Here is a 22,203-nt window from a genome sequence, read left to right on the forward strand (position 1 = left end):
CCCGTCATTGTTGGGCAGGGATGGGGGAGAGGAATTACAACCACCTTTTGTGAGAGCACAGCTGTCTCCATCAGGAATCCCAGTGCTGAGAAAGTGAATGAAAGGATGGGGATTTTGCTCCACTTGAATATGTCTTTGGCCTCATTTGCCCTTTCCCATGTGCTGATGTGGTACTGCCTTAATGGGCTTTGGGAAAGGAGGAGTTGGGGTACAAGTGATGTGAGCAGATGCCCAGTACGCTGAAAGCTAAGAACTACTTTTTGGGGGTGTTTTTTTTTTTTCATCAGTATTTTTATTTTTTGCTGTAAGTTGGGTTGGGAATCCAGCAATGCTTGTTTCCAATTCAGAGCCTGACAGAAGCACCAGAGTCTGTTTTCTCCAAAACATAGGTCGACATTTCTGATCTGTTCACATCTCATCAGCAAAACAGTGTTACATCTGGCCAAGTCAGGACTAGGAGAGCTCCGGGAGAAGAAAGCTCTCCTGTAGAAATCAGAGTTGGTGACTAACTGCACACCAGGTCCTGGTACATTGCTCCAGAGCAGAGCTGGGAGCATGGCTGGGGTGTAAAACACAAACCACAGGTAGTGCTTGAAAGGCCCCTCTTTTTAAAAGGTATAGGCTATTCTTTATGAACTGAGCTCTATTCCAGCTTGGGCTTTTTTGTTCTGTCAATCATAGGTGCAATGGAATTGGATATATATATATATTTTTAATTTACTGCAAAACTGTACAGAACTGCAATACTGTTTAGTGCATCCCCTAATGTCCTGTCATGGAAGCAGCCACATTTTGCAGGTGGTGAAACAGCTCCTCTGAGTAAGCAGCTGAAGGAAAGAGAAAGCTCTGGGACAGGCTTTAGCCACGTACTTTGAGGTCTGGGAGTTTATTTCTGCTCCAAAGACATTTTGCTTCCAGACAGTTCATGTTACAAGCACGGAGAAAGAAGCCAGCACTGGAGGTCAATAGGATGAAGTATCCTGTCTCTTTGCCTTTTGCAAGCACTTGGCAGCCTCGTATGCCATCCTGTTATTATCTTGACATTGCCCTCTGTGGGTGCTTCATTTTTTTCTTGCATAGTGAAGAAAATAATAGGAAAGGATGTCCAAGTCCCTCTTCTTACTTCAGGTGTGGCAGAACTGTCCCAGTTTTGCTCCTTCTCAGCCCTTGCAAAAAAATGACAACAAAAAAAGAACAACCAACTAAAACAACAGCAAACAAACCAAAAATGCACACAAAGAAAAACAACCAAGCATCAATTTCTCTCCCTCCAACATCAGAGTGGCAACTGCAAGGTCTAAGCATTTATTTATCAAAATCACTGTAGATATTTTCTTCACTGGAAAACTCAGTACTTTAAGCTGAAATCATCCATCACAACAGGGAAAAGGGGAAAGAAAAAAAAAAAAAAGGCTCTTCACCTTCATGGATTTTTCCCCTCCCTTTATCTCACCTTATTCATGTTTAAATGGGTAGAAATTCATCTCTTTCGCCAAAGATCCAGTTGGCTGCAGCACACCCTGTGCTTAAACAAGCCGCCTGCATTGGAGTCATTTTTCAGTCTTTCCATCTCCCCTTCCCTGTCCCCTTGGGCCCCGATTGACGTCTCTTCTTGTTTTTATGTTTGACACCTCAAAAAACAGCTTAAACGAATAGCCCCTATTTGTAAAGAAAAGCAACTTTTCTCAAAGACAAAATGGGCTTCTCACTGGAAGGTATGCAAACTCCTTGGAAAATACTCCTTGCTAGCAGCGTTAGCAAGGTGAACTCCAGCTGTGTTTACTTGTGTGTGTATGCGTGTGTGTGCGTGCATGTATGTTAGTGCTCATATCACCATTTTTGCACACAGTGTGTATGTATGTATGAGCCTCCATGTTGACAGACAGTGTAATTTTAAGCTTTTGAAAAGAAAAAAATGCAGTGACATTTTAAGAACAAAAATGTTGTGAAGTTGTGTGACTCTAAAAGTGGAGTATCACCTCTATGGTAACATGTTCAGTATAGCTGCCAGCAGCTTCTGCTGTAGTGTCCATGAATGCCTTCATGTACGTGGAGCAGAAGACACGGGGTTCAAGAGAGGATGTCTCAGTATCCTAGGAATGTCAAACAGAATCTCTCTGAAATGAGAATCATAAGGTTTTCTTCAGCTCCCTGTGCACAAAAGCCACCAAGGGACGGGGTTTTCTGCTGACAAGTCTGATGGAGTAATGGGACCACCGAGACTTCAGCTGCCTCTTTGGGGAGCGCAGGGCAGGGCAAAGCCACTCTTCTTACTTCAGCAGCCATGAAATGAAGCCTGTAGAGTTGACTGGTTATGAAAGGTGATTGCACGCACATTTATTGCACTAGGGGGGAAATTATCACTTGGCAAGGGGAAAGGAGGAGAAAAGTATTGACATCCATTTCCCAGGGGATATGAGGCACGTGTTCAGTATGTGCTTGTTGCAATGTCCCTGTTCCCACTTCTCCCCATGCCTGCTGATGTTTTGAAGGGTTAGTTGAGCTTGGGGTGAAAGTTTCCTTCTCATGTTTCCCAGGACTTGACACAGGTCCTGGGAAAAGGAGCCCCAGGAGACTCTCAGCTTCACCCAAAAAACAAGTTTTTCCTGAAGGATCTAGGAATGGTTGTTTTTTTTTTAAAGCTCTGGGTGGAGCTCACAGGTCTACCTAAGCATACGTTTTATCTCCTCTTCCATCCTTAGTCAGCTCCCTGTGATAGAACAGTGGTGTTCATGTTCACTGGGCTTTGTCATCATGACAGAAGTTTCCTACACCATTCCTCCATTCATTTGCACAGTGTAGTACCAGTTCTCATGAGCTGCGACCAGAGATAAGACAAAAGATAAACAAATCAGACTATCTGAACAAAATACCAGGGCTCTCCAAAGCATCAAGAATCAACAAAATCATCTTCTCAGCCTTTGATCTCAGATGATCACAAGAAGTGAAGCTTCCAACTTTGTAGAAAGCCATTTCCAGCGAAACAGCTCAGTGCTTTCTTTCTTATCACAGAATCATAGAATCACAAGGTTGGAAAGGGCCTACAAGATCATCTAGTCCAACTGTCCTCCCATTACCATTGCTACCACAAGCCACTCAACCATATCTTGCAGCTCCTCATCCATACATCTCTTGAACGTTGCCAGGGACGGCGACTCTGCCACCTCCCTGGGCAGGCCATTCCAGAGTCTGACCACTCTCTGAGAGAAAGATTTTCCTTATGCCTAATCTAAATCTTCTCTGGTACAACTTGTGGCCATTTTCTCAGGTCCTGTTTGTTGCCTGGGAGAAGAGGCCAAACCCCTCCTCATCACAGTCTCCCTTCAGGAAGTCGTAGAGTGCAGTGAGGTCTCCCCTGAGCCTCCTCTTCTCCAGACTGAACAATCCCAGCTCCCTCAGCTGCTCCTCATCAGATTTGTTCTCCAGACCCCTCACCAGTTTTGTTGCCCTTCTCTGGACACATTCCAGGGCCTCAATGTCTTTCTTGCAGTGAAGGACCCAAAACTGAACACAATACTTGAGGTGCAGCCTCACCAGTGCTGAGTACAGGAGGATAATTACCTCCCTGCTCCTGCTGGCCACACTATTTCTGATCCAGGCCAGGATGCCGTTGGCCCTCTTGGCTACCTGGGCACACTGTCGGCTCATGTTCTTGGTACAGCCCCAAACTGGTAACTGTGTGTGGCCATGGTAGATAACACGGCACTTTAGGCAAGGCCAAAGTAGCTAATGTCATTTTCAGAACCAAATTCCAATTTTAAGGGTACGTCATGCATCTCCACATATCCACCCAGCTCCACACAACCACAGCAACAGCATGCAAAGTTGTGCTTCGCTTTCTGTCCTGAACATTTGATTGAGATGGTATGAGGTGTTGCCACACACCTGGAAATAACTGGGTTTTGTAGTGAAGATCAATTGATTTTGGATGAAGAATAGGGCATCCACTGGATGTACAGGAAAGTGGGATACAGGCAGCTTCTCTGCTTTCCTCCAACGCAGTTCTGCACAAATTCATGTGATCCCAGCAGCCCGTATGGGGAATGTCACATTAAATGGAGATCATAACAAGGAGAGGAGGTGGAACCTCAGACATCCATATACTAATCGCTATTAAATGTGTAGTCTTTAATGGGGCATTTCAGGAGGTTTTGCACTTTTCTTTGAGGCATTGATCTCTGCTGGATACATAATAATGCTGGATCAGAAGGCCTGAAAGTCTTTGTGGTTTACATCTCTCTGGTGATTTCTGCTGAAATGATATGAATCCCCCAAACATTAGAGAGTGCTCTCTAGAGTGACATTCCACCTTCTTCTTTTTTTTTTTTTTTTAAATTTTGGGTCAACCCAAAATGTACTTTTGTACATTAAATATACATTTCTGTTTAATGTGGGGGTTATTTAACCCATTTATGCCCTTTTAGAAATTAGGTCAAGCTTTAGATAAAAATTTAAATATTACTTTGAAACAAGAATTCACCAATTACTGCTCTTTGACCCAAGATCAAACATTTGCTCAGAAAAGGGCAATATTTTTAGCTAAGACTACTCAGTGTTCCTCAATACAAAATCATGTATTATTTAAATTTTCACATGTAGTTCTTCTCTCAATTGAGTGTAACAACTGACAAAAAAATAAAAATAATAAAGAACTCAGCTAGCTTTTCCATATATGTTTGGATTTCCATATATTATTAAAGGGTCCATATTGTTTGATGACTACAGAGAAGCGACTGAATCCTGGTTCACAGTATTCTCAGGTACAGAATTTTTTCCCCCATTCAGTACACCTTATATACTGGGCTGCAATGAATAAGTTGCACTGAGATCTGAGAGTATATGCAGTGTTTGTAGTGAATTCTTCATAATAACTCAATTTAACAACCTAATATCCTAATATTAGTTAGGTTGAAAATTATTACTTATTAGCAGTACAATTCTGTTGGTGCTGTTCTATGTGTAACCTGTATCTCTGCAAGATTTCTATCCATTCAAATCAGCTGAGGATATTAACTCTGAATCTGGTTTAATTCCTTGACCATTAAATTATGAGCTTTCCAACCTGGATGCAACTAGTATTTGCAGTGCTAATCCCTATCCATTCATATATGCCATCTGAGCTCTTTGACTTGAAAAGGATCCTCACACAAATAGCACTGTGAAATGTTCAAATTGCACTATGTAAATTCTGTAAACTGAGAGCAAATGTCTTTGTTAAGTCCATGTGGAAGTGCAAGAAAATCCTATTTGCTGATGTGCAAAGGGTTTGTAAGGCAGAGCCCCCAGCCTGAAATCGCTTGATTTGTGGGTCCTTGCGATTAAGTTGAACTGAATGACACGCAAAGCTGGCAATTGAGATAAAGAATCACTCCAGGCCAGGGAATGGAGGCAGCTAGGATCTGAAAACAAAGCCTGCTCATCTCACACGCAACATCTTTAAATGGCACGTGTTAAAAGCACAGGTAAAACTCAGCTGATGCCTTCAGGTTTCTGGATGGGGTGTTGTCTTTTGTCTTCACAGAACTAATTTTGATTTGGATACAGACAAGCAGACTCCTTCTTCTCTCCCCCACTTCCAGGTGGATTTTCTGCCTTAGAGGAATCCCCTCCATCCACCATGCTTCCTTCCTGTTGCCAGCCTCTCCCAGAGAGCTGTTGCTTTCTCCTTCTGCCCCTTTCCTTTGCCACCAGACCATCTGCCTAGGCTAAAGGAGTGATGCCCAGACAACAGTTTGCAGACAAACAGGGCACCTTGTGCAGAACATGTGGCTCATCTATCTGTCAAAATGGAGAGCCAGCTGCACAAAAACAAACATGTTCATCCAAAGGAGATGTGCACAAAGACATCTATCTGAAGTAGATGTGTGCAGGCTGGAGCTGAATCAAATTCTTGGAGTTAGGCAAGACAAGTCCTGTTTGTGAGGGTGAACCACTGCAATTCACATTTCAGACTCAAGCTGCAGCATTCCTATGAAATGCCCAGCATCCAGCACTGAGCATAGGTTGGCAGAGGTGGTTGCACAAGTCTGTAGACAACAATTACAGTCTTTGTGCAAATTAACACCATAGTAGGCTTTGGCTGTATCCAGCCACAGCCGGATAATCGGCAAAAGGAGATGCATTTAAGCAGGATTGGAAGATTTAGAAAGGTTCCAGTGCTGCAGGTTAAAAACTGCTCCAGGATTGCAAGTTTGGCATTTTAGGGATCAGTGGGAGATTTCTCTGGAGATTAAGAGCAATTGAAAAGATCGACTTCCTCTCTATAGAGAAGTTTTAATAAGGCTGAAAATAAAATGCTGTCTCTCTCAGCCTTTCTGGCAGAAGAGATCCAACGTGCCCCCCTGTTGTTTCAATAATTCAAACTTCAGCTTTAACCAGCCAAATAGGCCTGAAATTCACCTGCAAAAGTTCACAGGGCTAAATGGGATTCAGAACAAACTCCTCTTGTTTCCAAACTCATGTATAATGCAGTGAGGAACTTTGCTCAAAAGCAGCTCCGTCTTGCTGTTATATTTACGATGCTCCACAAGAAAGAACAGGAGGCAAACTGATAACATCACATCACAGACAGCAGAGTAGGAGGGGAAGGAAAGAGCACAGCCACCAACTTATTATAAGTTGACATTCCTCTTTAGCCGGGCAGCACCTAAATCTGCCTCTTCTCCCTCCTCAAATTGAGATCACGGCATTGCCCAAATGCAAACAGAGAAGAGGTCTGTGTCCTCCAGCAGAGAAGAAAATAAATAGATAAGGCAGGCACTGAAGGAAGAAGAAGAAGCACAATAAGGAGAGTTATTTCATTAACCAGTTGGAAGAGGAAACTGAAGCTGAATAGAGATTGCAAATGCTATCATTTTTGCCTGGAGTACATTGGTGACAACCATGCTGTTAGATGGAGGTAGCCTCCAAGGTGTGTTGAAGTCATGCTGTCCATCTGTTAGCATGATCGGATCCCTGGAGGGTCCTGGGGGTGGTTCTGGGGTGACCCAGTTACCCTTGGCAGCAGGCTGAGTGTGCCCATGGAGTACCAGTGGCAGATGGGGCTGTGCTGGCAATGCAACTGCATGCCAGAGAAGGTGGATATTTTGGCTTCAGCACGCTCTGCTGGTTTGTTTCACAAATTGTGACTCGAGTAGCCTGACATGTGCCCCATGGCTTTTTATTCTGCCACCAGCAGACCAGGAGAGGAGCCTTGCTGGCTCTGTACAGCTCTGAACAAACTAGTTGGCCACCATGATCTAAGGATCATGCAAATAAAACACTCTGAAAGCTTTCCGGCTGACATCAGCATTAAGGGCTGTCAAATTTTAAAATGTTAACAGCAGGTTTCCACAACTACCTACCTTAGAAAAGCAGCTTTCCTACAACATTAGCCATGCTTTGCTACAACATTAGCTACATATTTGCACAAAAAAAAAAAAAAAAAAAAAAAAGTCACTTCCCAATTCATTTCTCTGTTGGCCAGCATTAGTGGCTCACACTGCCTGTTTTAAAACCTTATCCTGAGTTTTTAAATAAACTTTTGTTAACCTATAGTGATTTCCTATAGACAGACCCTAGATAACAGCCTGAGAATGGAAAAGTGAGTTTTAGGTAGCTGGTGTTAAGTGAGTTAAGTCTAAGAGTGTTAGGAGGCAGATGCCCACATCTACTGAGGCTATCAGTGCTTTGCTGTGTAGTTACATCTAATCATGAATTCTAGTGCTGATCTGAGATCTTTCTTCTTTCACTTCTACCTCTCTCTTTAATTACCTCACCATCATAGTAAGATGTTTGCTGTTGCAAACATATGCATGATTCAAGTGCATGATTTTTGCAGTTTTGTGGTACTGGAGTAACTGAAGTGCACTGAGTGATTCATTTGAAACAGTAAATATTTAACAATGCAATCACATCTTTTTTTTTTTTTTTTTTTTTTTTTTTCATTTTTCCATCCCTAGAATCTTTTCTATTAATACTACATATAGTGATGCACCCTCTCTACATACTATACAATACATATACTACTGACATTAAAAGAATGTAAATATTGCAAAATATTCTATGAAAAAGTTTGTCTATGATAATGTTAGGATGGCCCAGGCAAATACAAATCTGTTCTATTGTATTTCTGTTTCACGGATTCTGACTCACTTTTTAATTGCATAATCAGACACTTTTTTCAAAACTACCAAATTTGAGATTACAAAAGCCAAGACTGGAGTGAATCAGCTCCATGTGCTCACCCTGAAAAGCAAGAGCATCTCAGGTTGTGCACAGCCCCTTCTCCTAAATTAAAAGAATAGTCACTGCTTTTCCAAATCACACTGTGTTGATACTGTGTAGGTCACAGAACACCAGCATAATGACCCATGTGGATCTAGAGACCACGCGTGGTTGGGTGGGCTTGGTGATGTGCCATATCCTTTGTACCAGGCTTTTTGTTGTTCCTTAAGTATTTGGTTTGGTGCTTTGAATGCTGATCATAGTTGCAGGTTTGTTAGCTATAACAGGGAAAGTGCGTGAAAAACTGTACTTCATAATGTGTAGGAGCTAAAAGCTGCAGATATACTGCAGAATTAGTTTTGGTGTAAACTTGTGAGAAGTAGGAATATTGCATTTATGTTTCTTGATGAAACTCAGTTTCCTGCAACATTTGCTGCATTACAGTTAATGGAATTTATGAGAATGGCTTGTAATTCTCCAAAAGTGCCTGGTGCGGTCATTTCAGCCAGCGCAATGTGAATTATGCAATAACCCATCGCCTTAATTAAAACAAATTGCGTTTACTGTATCAGTCCATACTATAAACCACTCCCCAGGGCCCCTCTTCAAGGTTTGCGCTTGACCTGTTCTTGAGAAATGTTGACAGCAGCCTCCATTACGAAAATATTTTTGAGCATTTTGTTCTAATGTTCTTTGCCAGGATCCAGCCTTTGAGCTGACTGCTCTGATATACGAAACAAATCTTATCCAAAAAAGCAAGACAGAAATCACAGGAAAAAGACAGAATACTTCATTTCCCTTTCTTCCCCTGGTTTTGCAGTGTGTGCTTCTGTAGACTCTGGCAGTGGAAGATGAAGTTTATTAATTGCAATAATGACAATAATAAAAGCCAAAAGAAGAAACCTGCAGACTAATTGTTTTCATCCAAAGTTAGGAGGCACATGGGATTCCTCACACTCCCTACTATAATTAGACTGAACAACAAGACAACCAGATTATTAGTCCTTTGTGTAGCTCTAGTTTAATAAAGAGAATGACCATTGGGTATTTATATTCATTTGAGCTCAAAACAGCTTAAAATGAAGCGTTAAATACAGCATATCATTCTGCAGGATGAAGTAACTCGCCTTTTAAAGAGAAAATGTCATCTTGTTCATGACCTCTGATGTGGGTGGAGGGATTTTTGGTTCATTCTGTTTGGGCCAAGCTGCCGAGACCATTCAGCCCTACCTGGTGTTTCAGGGAGCATGTTTGCTCTGGTTTCTTTGCACTGAAAATTTAAGTAAGGTGGTTAAGTACTGTGCTGAAAAGTGCCGTAGCTTGGAACTCCCTAAATTAGAATATTAGACTCAAATTTCTGATTTTAGTTGTGTTAGAGAGGTGGTATTGCAAGACCGGAGGAGATGCTGTTTAAGGCAGCCATGCACGAGTTGAAATGCACAGGAGAATCCTAACAGAAGGTTAAAGCAAATTTTAAAAGCTTGAGCAAGCATTTGTAGCCCCTTTTGCAGGAGGTGCTTAAATCCCACTAATTTTGGGGATCCTGCAGGTGAAGCTGCTTTTGTTAAATTTATGAGAGAAGTGAACCATTTATATCTAAAACTATTTGGCAACTCCAGTTACTCTGAAATTGCTGAAACCTCATCATGAACAGCCGGGTCATTGAACATAAAATCAGACCCTAGAGCCTGATTGGAAAGCCATTAAAGCCAATGAAAAAGGGACCCACTGGCTGGAGCCAGCAGTGGAGCAGATCCATAGAGAATAATCTAAACTGAATCTGTCTCCATATTTATTTTCCTCTTGATATATACCTAAAAGAAACCCAGGTCGACTTACAGCAGCCATAACAATATCTACCTGTTTATTGTGTTGATGATCTCACTTAATATTAAAGCAGGCACCCATCCTGCCCAGCAGCCTCCTTCTGACAGCATTTAGGTCTTCAGATGAAAGCCTCCATCATACAAACAGGCAAATATGTCCAGAGAAGAGGTTTAGGCACTGAGAGGGGAAACATTGTATTTGCATCTTCTTTTACTGAAAAGAGAAGTAAGTACAACTAGAAAAAAGCCCATACAATGACTACTAGAACACACATACTGGGAAGTGAGTAAATACCTTGAGAGCAGTTGATAAATACCTTAGCTGCATTTGCCTATATATTTGTTGAGTGGCTATGACCGTTGGGCTTTTACGAAATCAAAAGGCATTTATTGATGCTCTGTTAAGGGCTCATTGCACAAAGCTCAGGAAACTCAAAGTGCTGAAGCCAGCAACAAAGATCCTTCAGCCTCCAATAGTCATAAATACATTTTCCATCTCTTACAATTAGGATTGCACTGTATCTGAGTGCCCTGAAATTTGTCATAGTGTTTAAATTTTTTTCTTTGCCTAAATTTAATCACAATAAACAGGTGTCTCTCAGTGCCTACATTCACCCTAGATTTTTGCATTATAGGAGACTGAAAATGCTTTCATTTTCTTTGTAATGGCCAAAAATACTCTATTTCCTTTTTTTCCCTCCAACTTCTGATAACTCCAAAATAGATGAGGAGATTATCTTCCAACTTTCTAAATAAATTCACTGCTGGCCTGTGAATAAGAAAACGTGAGAAAATTTCAGCCCCCAAAGGTAATTTTGGGGGAAAGTTATAAACCACCGAAAACAGCAGCTTATAATGAAAGTGTCATCCCAACCATAAAAGGTATCTCAATGCACTGAACAGGCACCGTAAAACATGATTGAAAGGGAGTTTAGAGATATTGCTAATGGCTTCGACATAAGGAGTGTAGCTATAAAAGATGAAAAGATGCATGGCTAAAACTGCCCACTGCAAATCTTTGAAGAGCATCTAACTACCCAGGCGTGCCAGAGATGCGTGATTGCTAACAGAACTGGTCATGCAAATCTGCTCAGACAGAGAGACCTTCAAACACTTCATGCTTTTCCTTCCTCTGAAAGTAACGCAATTGTTTAGCGGAAAGACAGCTTGTGTCCCCAGGCTCGTGTTGGGGGCACTGTCTGGCATTTGAGAGATGGGGATTGTGGATGCTAAGTCAGGACTGTCACACTCAGTCTCTGGCTCTTGAGGAATAACGTGGCGCGTGGTTAGAAACTTCCAATTTCTCTTTCTGTCTCTGCAACCAACTTTCCAGGTTACAATAACGTTGCGCCGTTTTAACAAAATCAGGTAATTTGGGTTGGAATAGACCTCTGGAGGACATGCAGTCCAGCCTCCCGCTCCCATCAGGAGAACTTCAAAGCTAGTTTTGAAGTAGTTCTGTTATTCTGATTTAAGCCAGGTGATTTGAAGTTTAATTAATACGTGTGAAATATTTCAACAATCTGAAAGTCATTTCATGGACTTTCAGAGTTCGCATTTGGCCATGATTGCTCTACAACATTGTCCTTATAATATCTGTAGTGAAATGGGTGTTGGTTTGTGTTGAGGCTTGGTCAGGAGCCCTGCTTGCTTAGGTTTATCCTGCCCTTGAGGGTGCAAATTCTGACTAGAAGCTGTATTTTGAATGCCTGCGGGTCAAGGTGACCTATAAGATATTGTAGGTTGAGATGACCAAGCATTTTATTTAGCTCATTTCAAAATCTGCACTGTAAGGTAGAGCAATTTGGAAGAACTTGAGGAAGAACTGTTTGGTTTTTAATCACTGGTTAACAACAGAAATAATCGGTATAGAAAAATGTACTTTGAGAATAAGCTGCTCTGCTACTTCTCTGCAAAGTTTCTGCCTAAAACTCTTCTGTTTCTCTTTCTGACTGACTCCCTGTTAGAGATATGAAAACAATATTTGCACTTGACTTAGCCTGTGTACAGGCTTGCCCCAACTTGAAAATTTGGAGTATTTTCCAAAGTCTCCAAATGTTGACAAATATATTTCTGGATGCTTTCCCAAGAATTATCAGGCACAGCAGATCCTCCCCCAGAGCTGAGGATCAAAATTCAAGCCATTTGCTGGTCTTTATTAGCAACTTCAAGGGCTCAGAAAATGCAAGTCAGACCTAAAGATGTTGTGAGATTTCACTTATTTAATAATAGATTTAAAGTTCCTTTTATTTGTCTCCTGCTGAGCCTTGTGCTTGAACTTGGGTCACTTTCAAACTTTTGTACACTCCCGAGGTCTTGCAAACAGGGGATTTATTGAACAAGAAAGAAAAAAATCTCTGGCGTGCACATGACAGCAGAGGGCAAGGCCTCAAACAGCTTGAGATGCTGTGAAAATCCTGATTGGTTTCTAAGCCCCATCCCTGCCACAACCCTCTAGCAGGCGCTACCCCTCTTTCCCTGGAGCCAAGCAGCACGTGGTGTAGGGAAGATTCTAGTTTGACTTATTTTAGAACAATTTCATGGCAATTCTTTACAAGGAAAAAAGGACCGACTAAATGTGCCCAACTAATTACCGCAGCTATTCAAACACTTTCTGAGTTTACCTTTGCTGCTCTTCACTGCAGCTTCTCCTCCTCTTCTTCTTCCTAGGCAAGGATGGTGCTTCTTGAGGAAGGTGACCTATGCTATTTCCCTCTACCCTAGTGAGGGAAATAGAGGAGTAAAGCAGGGAGAAGACTTTTGCTTCAGCAACTGGAGCATCTCTGAGTAACTGTGAAAGTGCTTTCTTTCTTTCCGGCAAGGGTGTGCTTCCTGGGGGCTTCTGAGAGCCCATCCAGGACACAAAGACATCCTGACAACAAATGCTCCATGGTGTCAGCATGCCCAAAAAGCTGTGCTCAGCTGCCAGCATTCACTGCTCTTCCAGCTACTTCCCATCTCCTCTGCAGCAACCCTGTTGAAGGAGCTGAAAGAGCTTCTGAACAGCTCCCCAGAGGGAGCCAGATGAAGCTGGGCTGGGACAGCATTAACCAAGGCTTGGATCAGGAAGCCAGTGAGATGCTGCTTCAATGCTCGCAAACCCCAGGAGGATGCTGTTCACTGCCCCAGGGTCACTTCCTCCAGAGCTGAACTGTTGGCAGGGTGACCTCACCATAGCAACAGGTGGTTACCAGGCTGGAGTGGCTGGGAATGGAGAAACACCCAGCCTTCCCAGCATTGCCATGTTCTCAGCAATGTCCTTTGCCGTAAGTTCTTCCACTGGGACAACTCACTGTGGGGACAGATTTTGCCTGTGTTGTAGGATGGGTGCAAAGGGGTGAAAACCCATTTGGAGCCCACTCCATGTTTCCCATTAGATGAGGGACAGCAGCAACATTGCTGCCTGCTTGCCAGGTTCTTGGAGGTACTCAGGAGAAGCAGGCAGTGCAGCACAAGACTTGTTTTTTTTCTATGTGTTAAAACTCAAAAGGAAACCCACAAATCCTCCTTGAAAGCCTCCTCTGCAGATCCATGTGCCTCTCTAATTGAAACAGGGCAGGGTCTGAAACCATAGGAGTCCACAGCTGCTGTTACTATTGTATGTGTCTGAGTCAAGGTGAAGAGAAAAGTCAGCAAAGTATCCCACAGGGTGAATCCTCCATGTGCCAAGAAAGCTGACTCCACATTAAAGGTGAGAGCCAGAGCTTGCAAAGCGGTGATGGCCTGGGAAGACAGAGGCCTTGATTCCCTCCAGCAGCCTCCAAGTGTTATTCCCATTAACACTGGCACAAGCCATCGCCCTGAATACCCGATGCACCAAAGGACGAGTGAGAGAGCAGGAGGGAGAGAAGGAGGTGATAAAGTTGTCAGCTTCAGGCAAGGCTGCAGCCGCTGAGGACTGACTGGGGCTGCATCATTTAGAGATAGTTCCTGGGACTTATTTTAAGGAATCTGAGCCACTCAGGTTAGGGCAGTCTTGCCAATCTCAAAGACTTAATCTTGCAGCAGTCTCCTCCTTGGTCTTATCAGTGGGAAAAGGTCTGTGTGGCACTAGGACTCTTGAGATGGTAGAGCAACTTCTGTGGCTTTGCACACCTGACAAGTACCGTCTCTGTCCCAGAAACTGACATTGGGCCAAAATGAAACACTGCGATTAAAGTGAGGGGACTGGCACCATAGAAAATACCATTCCTAAAGTTGAGAGCTGAATTCTCTGTTGCTTGTGTGTGTGCACATTACCCTGGTATGAAGATGATCATTTGTTTGGCACTCCTACCTTAGCACTCAATTGAACGCTGCCAGTTCTGGGCTATTATAGGAACATGGCTCAGGGAAGGGCTCTTGGTCCCTTGTGACCAGCATTCACCTGTTGCTGCTCACCCTGAAGCTGATTCATGAACTGTTGGCCAAAACGCCTTCCTGGCCTCTCCAACAAACCAACGCTGTTCTGAAAGAGCTCAGCTCCAGTTAGAGCATGCTGTAGAGAGACAGAGTGAGGATTGCTTTTGCCTTGCCTCTCCACATTTACGTTGAAAGAGCAGCAGCCAAGTAAACCCCAAAACAGCACACAGGACCTCATGTTTCTCTTGCAAACAAGTCTGCAAGCCACACAGAAGTCAAATGGGCCCCTGTAGGCAAAGACAAAATCTGACCCCTTTTAAGAGCAGCATGGCCCTCCTGCAGAAAGTTTAGCAGAATCGACATGTGAGTCATTCCTCCTTTCTCTTGTCTCCCTCCTGCCTTGACACAGAACTGCACTGAGAAAGTGAGATGACTGGAAGACATCTCCTGGATCACTGCAGTATCTTGTCTGCCTCCAGGCTCCAGCGTCAAGTAGTGATCAGTCTCCTTCTCGCAGTGCCATGCCCTGCAGAAGCAGCTTCCAGATGTGACCTTGCACCTCTTCACAGCTACCTGTGTCTATGAAATGTCCAGAGTTTGGCTGCTCACCACCTCTGCAAGGAGCCCTGTGATGGAGATTCCTGGCTTGCATCACCTCATCTGATGTCCCTGTCATCTCCCATCATGTTCCCAGAGTGATGGAGACACCAGGAGTTTAGACGGTGTCGTCCACTGTGACATGGATTCATCATTTCCCTATTTGTTGGGAAAGGCAGCTGTGTGCTGCTCGTGGAAATGTAGCCTTGACTGACTAGCTAAAAATCGGAGGTGACCTAGCTGTACAACTTACTGCTTGGGAACAATGTGACAAACTTCATCTTTCTTCACTGCCAACCTCTAAGGTTAGAGAGGGCCATTACCTGTCATGGTGGGGAGGAGAGAGACAGGTCTATGGATGTGTCTGTCTGTGCGTGCAGAGGGGGAGATGAGTGGGCATGCTCTTATTCTTTCTTTCCTACTTCTTTATATTGATTTTCAGTGGCTTGCACGCTTGGAATGCAATAAGGGAGCAATTCCCTTCTATGATGGCTAGTAAACATTGCCTGTAACTTTATTCTGGGTCAGGAAAGTCAGCACTTAAAATTAAAAGTGGTTTCAGAGGAAGAAAGCCATATTTTAGGAAATTCCAGCTGGGGGTTCCTTGCTACTGTACTTAATTTTAGAATCCAGTGTGTCGTGTCATGTCATATATGCCTTTAAAAAAGCATTTAACTGATATATATTCTCATCTGCTCTTTACTTGCAATATTTCAAGCAGAAAGTATTTTTTTTTAAATCAGTTCCCTGGCTCCCTGAATTTGCAGCAGAGGCCACAGACTATAAAGTGGAAGGAGTTGAAATTAAGCCCAAGGGAGTGAGAAGTGCACTGGAGAGAAAGGCTTGTATGGCAGATACTTAAAGACATGCATAGCTTAAATCCTGTGCTCTCTGCCTGAAGCCAGTGGAGCTACTCTTGTGCCTAAGATGAGCACACCTGGCTTAGGTGCTAGGACCTTTATCTCCAAAAGAAAATGCATAGTGCTGGGGTTCTGACCGTGATGCCCACAATCTGCTCCAGATCCAGGGTCCCACCAGCCAACAGCAGATGTCCTTTTTCCTTCCCTTTCCTTCTCTTCCCTTCTATCTTGGAAAGCCCAGAGGGTTCCCTGAGACAGGAAAACATCTGCCCCAGACTGTCTGTTTGGGGAATAGGGGCCCTTGCTGGCATGTGGCTTCCAGATGTGGCTGTAAGACGGGACTCAGCCAGCAAAGGCTCACTTCCCAAGCACTGGGGTTTTTATCCTGAAAGTTTCCTTTTGTGGCACAGGCTCTCACAGCCAGAATTTCACATGCAGTTAAGCATCCACATGTAAAACACGGTGTGTTACATTTTTAGATGGGCAGGCAGGTGTTTTACAGCACTCTGCTCCTAGCGCTGTCAAAGCAGAGTGCTGCTACAGAGCACCTAGTCTGGGACAGGGGCCACGGGTTGCTGCTGCATTGGGTGCTCATTTAGCATTTGCACTACAGCATTTCCCCAGCCCTCCGGCACCATCCTGCTGCGGAATGTCCCTGGAGCTGAACGGAACGTCCCTGGTGCTGAAATGTCCCTGTCCGCTCTGCCGTGCACTCGCCCGCCCTGCAGAGGGGCTGTCATTGCTTTGTCACGTCTTGGGGATGTCTGTGGCTGGAAACCCCGCTGGGGAGATGAAGGGAGCCTGGACAGTTTGAGAGGCGGCGGGAAGCAAAGTGCATCTTCCCGGCCCTGACCTCTGCCCGGCTGCCCAGTGCTGGTGGGTGCTCAGCCCTGCCCACACTGATGCCTGCCCTCCCTGCCCTGGCGTGACACCTACAAGTGGTGACAAGCCCCACCACCTGCCTCCCGAATTGACAACCCCACAGGCTGGGAAATCCAGACGTGCTGTGAGTTTCAGCCTTCCGAAAATAAAAAGCCCCAGGGACTCAAGACAACTAAGTGCCACCACTCAGGCCAAAGGCATTTGTGTTAGGTGAGCTCCACACTGGGCCAAGCAGCTGGCTGAAAGGGAAGCAGAAAAGCACACAGACAGACAAAGGGAAAGATGGACACTGCTGGTTTCGCACTGCAGCTCTCCTCCTTCTCCCTCCACATCACCTCTGGGTGAGTGACACTCAAGTTGCTGCAGCTCTCTGCTCCATCCCTGGTCTTGGCTCTGTGCATTGCCCCTGGTCCATCTTCTCCAGCAACAGTAAGGACCTGTGAAAGCACAGCCATCAGTACAAGGAGTTCAGCTGAGCGCCTTCCTGAGGCCCCAACCTGCTCTCAGTACCCATATTGCTATTTCCTGCTGATAAATCACAAACTGGGACTTAAGGACTTGCTTGAGCAGGTGGAGTGTTGCCTTCTTTAAGGAAGCAAAATGGTAGAGCAGTCATCAGCAAAAGACCTCCATCTCCCAAACCATGATTCCTAAGCAGTTCTCACACAGTAGCTACTTGAAGTACACATCATTTTTCAGGCTGCTGCTGTTACTCAGTCTCTTTCTAAGCAGTCATGCAACCAGCAACACTTTCAAACAATGGTCTATTGATTACTTGCTTCGTTAACAATGATGCAATTCCCTGGAGAGGTTTATTATTCTTGTTTTGTGTTATTTTGTGTTTTATTATTTGATTTTATCATTAATGGTTATACTTGCATTTCATTTCATTGTGACTTACTTTCCTGGGAGGAATGCTCAGTGCAGTCCAAAACCGTTTGTGAATACATTTTTACTGGCAGAAGGCACACGTATAATGCAGGGCTATAGACATGTTTTCATCCTGATGATGCCATCATAAATCAATTAAAAACACGAATGACTGGGGCAAATTTGCTTGTGCCTTTGGATTTCACATCACCCAAGTCAGGCTGAATATATCTAATAATATATCACCTGTTTGGTGATTGCCTCACTCGTATCTATAGTGAGAACTGCTGTGCACACAGCTGAGGCAGGAGCAAGGGCTGAAGCAGGTACCAGCATATCCTGCAGCTCTGATCCCACACAGAGCACACAGCCCCATCCCAGTGGTGCTTTAACTCCTTTAGGCAACATTTGACTAGAATTCCCTAAACCGTAGGATAAAATAAATCGAAAGGGCACTCTACACAGAGAAGTTCATTCAGATTAAGTTATAGTGTGCATTTAACATGGAATAGCTTTTCTTAATTAATTCCCTGTCCAGTTGCTCTTATTTTTTTTTTTTTCAGTCAGACTGCTGTAGTCCGAGTTAGATTAATCAACTTTGGATATTCTTGCTAGCTATTACCTTCTCTTATTATTAAACATTATTAATATTAGTTATTAGAAATTAATGATTCCAGAACAGTTATATCCCAAACAGCACCAGGTTGTGTCTGCCGAGCGGAGGTAAGGATTTCAGTTTAAAAATGAGTTAAAAAATCTTCTGTCCTAATATTCTCCCAGTTTAAAAAATCTTCTGTAGTTAAAGGAAACCTATTTGTAACAAAAGCATATTCAGAAGCCATTACTTAGCACATAGCAGTGAAGAGGAAATGAGAGAGCCTGAAAAGGCATAAGCTAGGGACAGGACACTGCATCCCCACCTCCCACAGTCCCATCCAGGGCTTCATCCCAAACCCAGAAATGTCAGTGTGAGCCCTGTGGGCTCTGCCTGCAGACCAGGAGAGCTGCACTGTGCCATCCCTGGGATCTTGCTGTATCTCCGTGTGTGTAACTGCAGATACGGGCAGAGAAACAGTGCACATGGCTGTGTGCTTAAATATAGATTTACAGAGACAGTGTGCATAAATTGGGATAATTTATACAGTGCCACAAATACAAACAGCAACTGCCACCCCTCTTTTTTCACAGACTCATATACACAAATGCACCTCAAGTATGAATAATGCAATGACAAAGTGAGATGCATTTGTATGGACATCATTGGTATCAGCAGTTAGGAATAATAGTTGTCTAATTGTAGTCTTTCATTGTGTGCTATGTCAAAGCGTGGGCGAGTAATTGCAATCATCAAAACCCTTTCAGAGTGTGTGCAAAGCCCCGACCCCCATCACCTGCCATCAAGCTTATCTGATCCACCGCATGCATGCACTTACTGGGCAGATGAATTAGCTAGAAGGACTGCTCTTTATTTTTATTTTTATTTTTTTTTTACTATTATTTTCTCTTTTGTTTAGTGTTTTCCTTCCCTCAAGGTTGTGTCTGGGTTGTGAAGGGTTGTTAGACTTTTTTATTATTATTATTACGGTTATTCTTATTTTTCAACATGTATGCGATCGCTTCTGGGGGGAGATAATTTAGACAACAGACATCAACAATTATACAAAATAATATGGTAACCAGCAACTGAAAAAAAAAATAATAATTGATTCTCATGGGCTGCTGAGTGTTACAATTTGAATGTCTATTAAAATCCTTGTAATAGACACAGGGAGAAAGCAGGAAGGAGAAGGGGAAGATGGAGAGGGAAATCTGCTCTTTTTCAAATATTAGTCATAAGATGGAATAGAAGACCGTTTCATAATGCAAGTGGGACTGATTTCCATTAACATAATCCCATTTCTGGTATTATTTTATTAATATAAACATCTTGGCCCTGGGAATGCCCGCTGGATCATACAAACCTACTATATTTTACATTGAGTTTAGGGAAAAATCAGGGAAAGTGCTGAAAAAACAAATGAGCCTATTTGTTATGTTCATTCTGAATTGCCTGCTGTACAGTACCTGACTGGAGCAGCAGATTTGATTATCAAATACAATTAAGGCCTGTTTTTGTCGCTGTGGAGTACCATGTAAGTGCATATTGTGTATATCTGTCTAGAAGACAGCAATAGCACAATCATGTGGGCTACATGCTCTGTCTTGCTGCTGGAAAGTAAGTAAGTAAGATTTACTCTGCTTCATGCTCTTGCAGTGAGGCAACCATCTCACTGCTGTAACAACAACTGCTACAGAGAACACATCTCATGTAAGGAGTGCATAGCTTCATGGGTAGATACCCGCTTCAAGCCTTCATAGAACTTCAGCTCTGTTGGCTTTTTTCCCTCACTTTGAGTTGTAGATCATATTTATTTATTATCAGCATCCAGTATCTTCATAGAACCAACAGGCAGTGTAGATTTGCTGCAAGCATTTGCTGTTGCTTAAGGACATATGTGGTTTTCATGGGTGGCAAACATTATATTGGATGGGAAATACGTGTGTATACTTCTGTAATAAGACAGTTTAGAGGGCCGTGTAACTAATCTTACACAAGAAATAGAAGTCCTTTTGTCTGGGCAAAATTCAAGTAAAGGGGAAATTATACTAGATACAAAGAAAAAGGTTCTCATGGTGAATTTTCTTGGATCATGGCTGTAGGCCTCAGTGGAAGGAGATGTAACTTAACTTAAAATGAGAATAGGCAAAATGATAAATATTCTGCATGAGAATGTTCCACGTCTTTAGAGGACCACGTAACCTCAGAAGACTTTTTCATCTCTGCTTACTGTGAGGCATCTTTATAATACTTTCTGAAACTTTTGTCTTTTCTCTGCTTACTCAGAACTTCCTTCTGTCTGTGGACAAAAGAAGGGGGAAGTACCAAAATGTATGTATTTTACAACATCCAAAAGCAATCAAAATGGTATCAAAGAGACACTGCAAAATACATGACTGGAAACACTGTAGATCCTGATGGTTTTTTGTTTGTTTGTTTGTTTATTTATTTACCAGAGAAAGATATAGCCACTCCTGACATCACAACAGGTCAGACAACAGAAGTCAGGTCTCAAAATCAGAAAAGCAGAAGTCTGGTCTTATTCTTTTCATAGAGTTTGGAGCAAGTTGCTTGGAGAGGAGTACATCTCCCTTACCTTCTGTCTTCTAAAGGTTAGGTAGTTATTCCAAGCTTGTTGCCTGTGTGTTTTGACAGTCAATAAAGAAGAAGATGGGTATTCCCACAGGATCTTTAATGCACTCCTAAGACAGGTGAGGATGAATCATTTCATGGAAATTCACCAGCGTCTCTCTACATTTCTTGTAGAGTCTGGCCAGCTTGTTTTAAATAAGTTCATACATAACAGTTTAGAGGAGAAAAATCCCTTTGGATCACACTCCCCTCTCTTTAAAAGAAATGGGGAGTTCACTTTAACTTCAGGAAACTCTGAATTTGAAAAACTATAACTAACTTCTTGTCATCTTAAAAAGTTTCGAATTGCCACTAAAACACGTTTAATCTCTTCTGATAGAGTTTCAGAATAACCTCACAGTAAGGATTTGTTTCCTTATTATAATCCTTCCTGAGGATTAACTGGAATACACCTTTAGTTTAACAAAAGTGGAAATGCTTTTGCTGTTAATCAGAAAGAGCTGTTACTGACTTCCATTTTCCACTTTTCTCTGCCAGTAAAATTTGGTCTGGATGTATTGAAATAGCCAGCAAGCTATTTTCTTAAGTGGTTATTATCCATATGCTAATGAGTGCTGAGAGAGACAATTTTTCAGGCAAAAATGTTAATTTTTCATGATTCAGACTTTGGGCACAAAAATAGTAGATTTGATGAAACTTACCGGACAGCTTTCTGAGGTGGATTTTTCAAGATGGACTTTTTGCATCAGCAGGTGCTTCCACATGCAAGGCATATTCTGAGAGAGAGACACCATGGCTGCTGACTTATTGTAACAGTTGTGCTTGTGGGAATTTTAGAGGGGAAAGGGTGATGTTGTCAACTCAAGCACTTGTGAAAGGTTATGGTCCAGAACTGAAATAATGTACAAAATCTTGACATTTTCTGCTAAATGCAATTCTGGTTTTCCATCTCACCTTAATTAAAATGGCGCTGGGAAATCCATGTCATGGGGAAGGATGGTACCGTGCAAGTGCTTTTACAGAGGCCAGTAAAAAGCTCCAAACTTTCTAAAACTCAGGGAAAGTAAGTGAGAAAACAGAGAGAGAAAAACAGAAAAGAGAGTAGAAGAAACTGTGAAAAGAGTTTCATAGCAGTAAAGTGGTTTCAAAACACTTTCAGTCTCAGTGCTGTCAAAACCATATGAGAGCATCATAGTAAGGGGGACATGTTTTGGAGGAATTTCAGGGAACATCCAGAGATGGGATTGCAGGTCTCTATAAGGAGCTCCTACCATGCATGAAGGGGCAACATGGGAGAAAACAACGAGATACTTGTCTGAAAAATTCAATTACTGAGTGATAGAGGATGTTATCAGAGGATAACCAAAGATGGGAGCTGGCATTTCAATAGCAAACAAGAGATGTTAGGTAGAGGGGAGATGGGCTGTAAAGA

At 42.9% G+C, this 22,203-nt stretch overlaps 1 protein-coding gene and 2 long non-coding RNA genes across 17 annotated transcripts in view; 2 read left to right on the top strand and 1 right to left on the bottom strand.

Moving 5' to 3' along the window:
- Positions 1-22,203, top strand: part of CELF4 (CUGBP Elav-like family member 4) — a 725,820-nt gene that overhangs the window by 555,126 nt on the left and 148,491 nt on the right. The window lies entirely within an intron of this gene.
- On the bottom strand, positions 868-13,250 carry LOC121108330. Of its 2 annotated transcripts, XR_005842742.1 has the most exons (3): positions 12,656-13,223; positions 10,066-10,245; positions 868-1,166 (listed from the first exon to the last, which is right to left on the bottom strand). It is a non-coding gene; the product is annotated as an uncharacterized LOC121108330 (long non-coding RNA). The 2 variants fall into 2 exon arrangements; XR_005842741.1 differs by lacking the exon at positions 10,066-10,245 and having other exon boundaries at positions 12,656-13,250.
- Positions 13,192-15,650, top strand: LOC107051915. Its single transcript, XR_001463896.2, has 2 exons — positions 13,192-13,297; positions 14,782-15,650. It is a non-coding gene; the product is annotated as an uncharacterized LOC107051915 (long non-coding RNA).

The sequence above is a fragment of the Gallus gallus genome, chromosome Z, assembly GCF_016699485.2.
Source record: "Gallus gallus isolate bGalGal1 chromosome Z, bGalGal1.mat.broiler.GRCg7b, whole genome shotgun sequence".
Taxonomy (NCBI): Eukaryota; Metazoa; Chordata; class Aves; order Galliformes; family Phasianidae; genus Gallus; species Gallus gallus.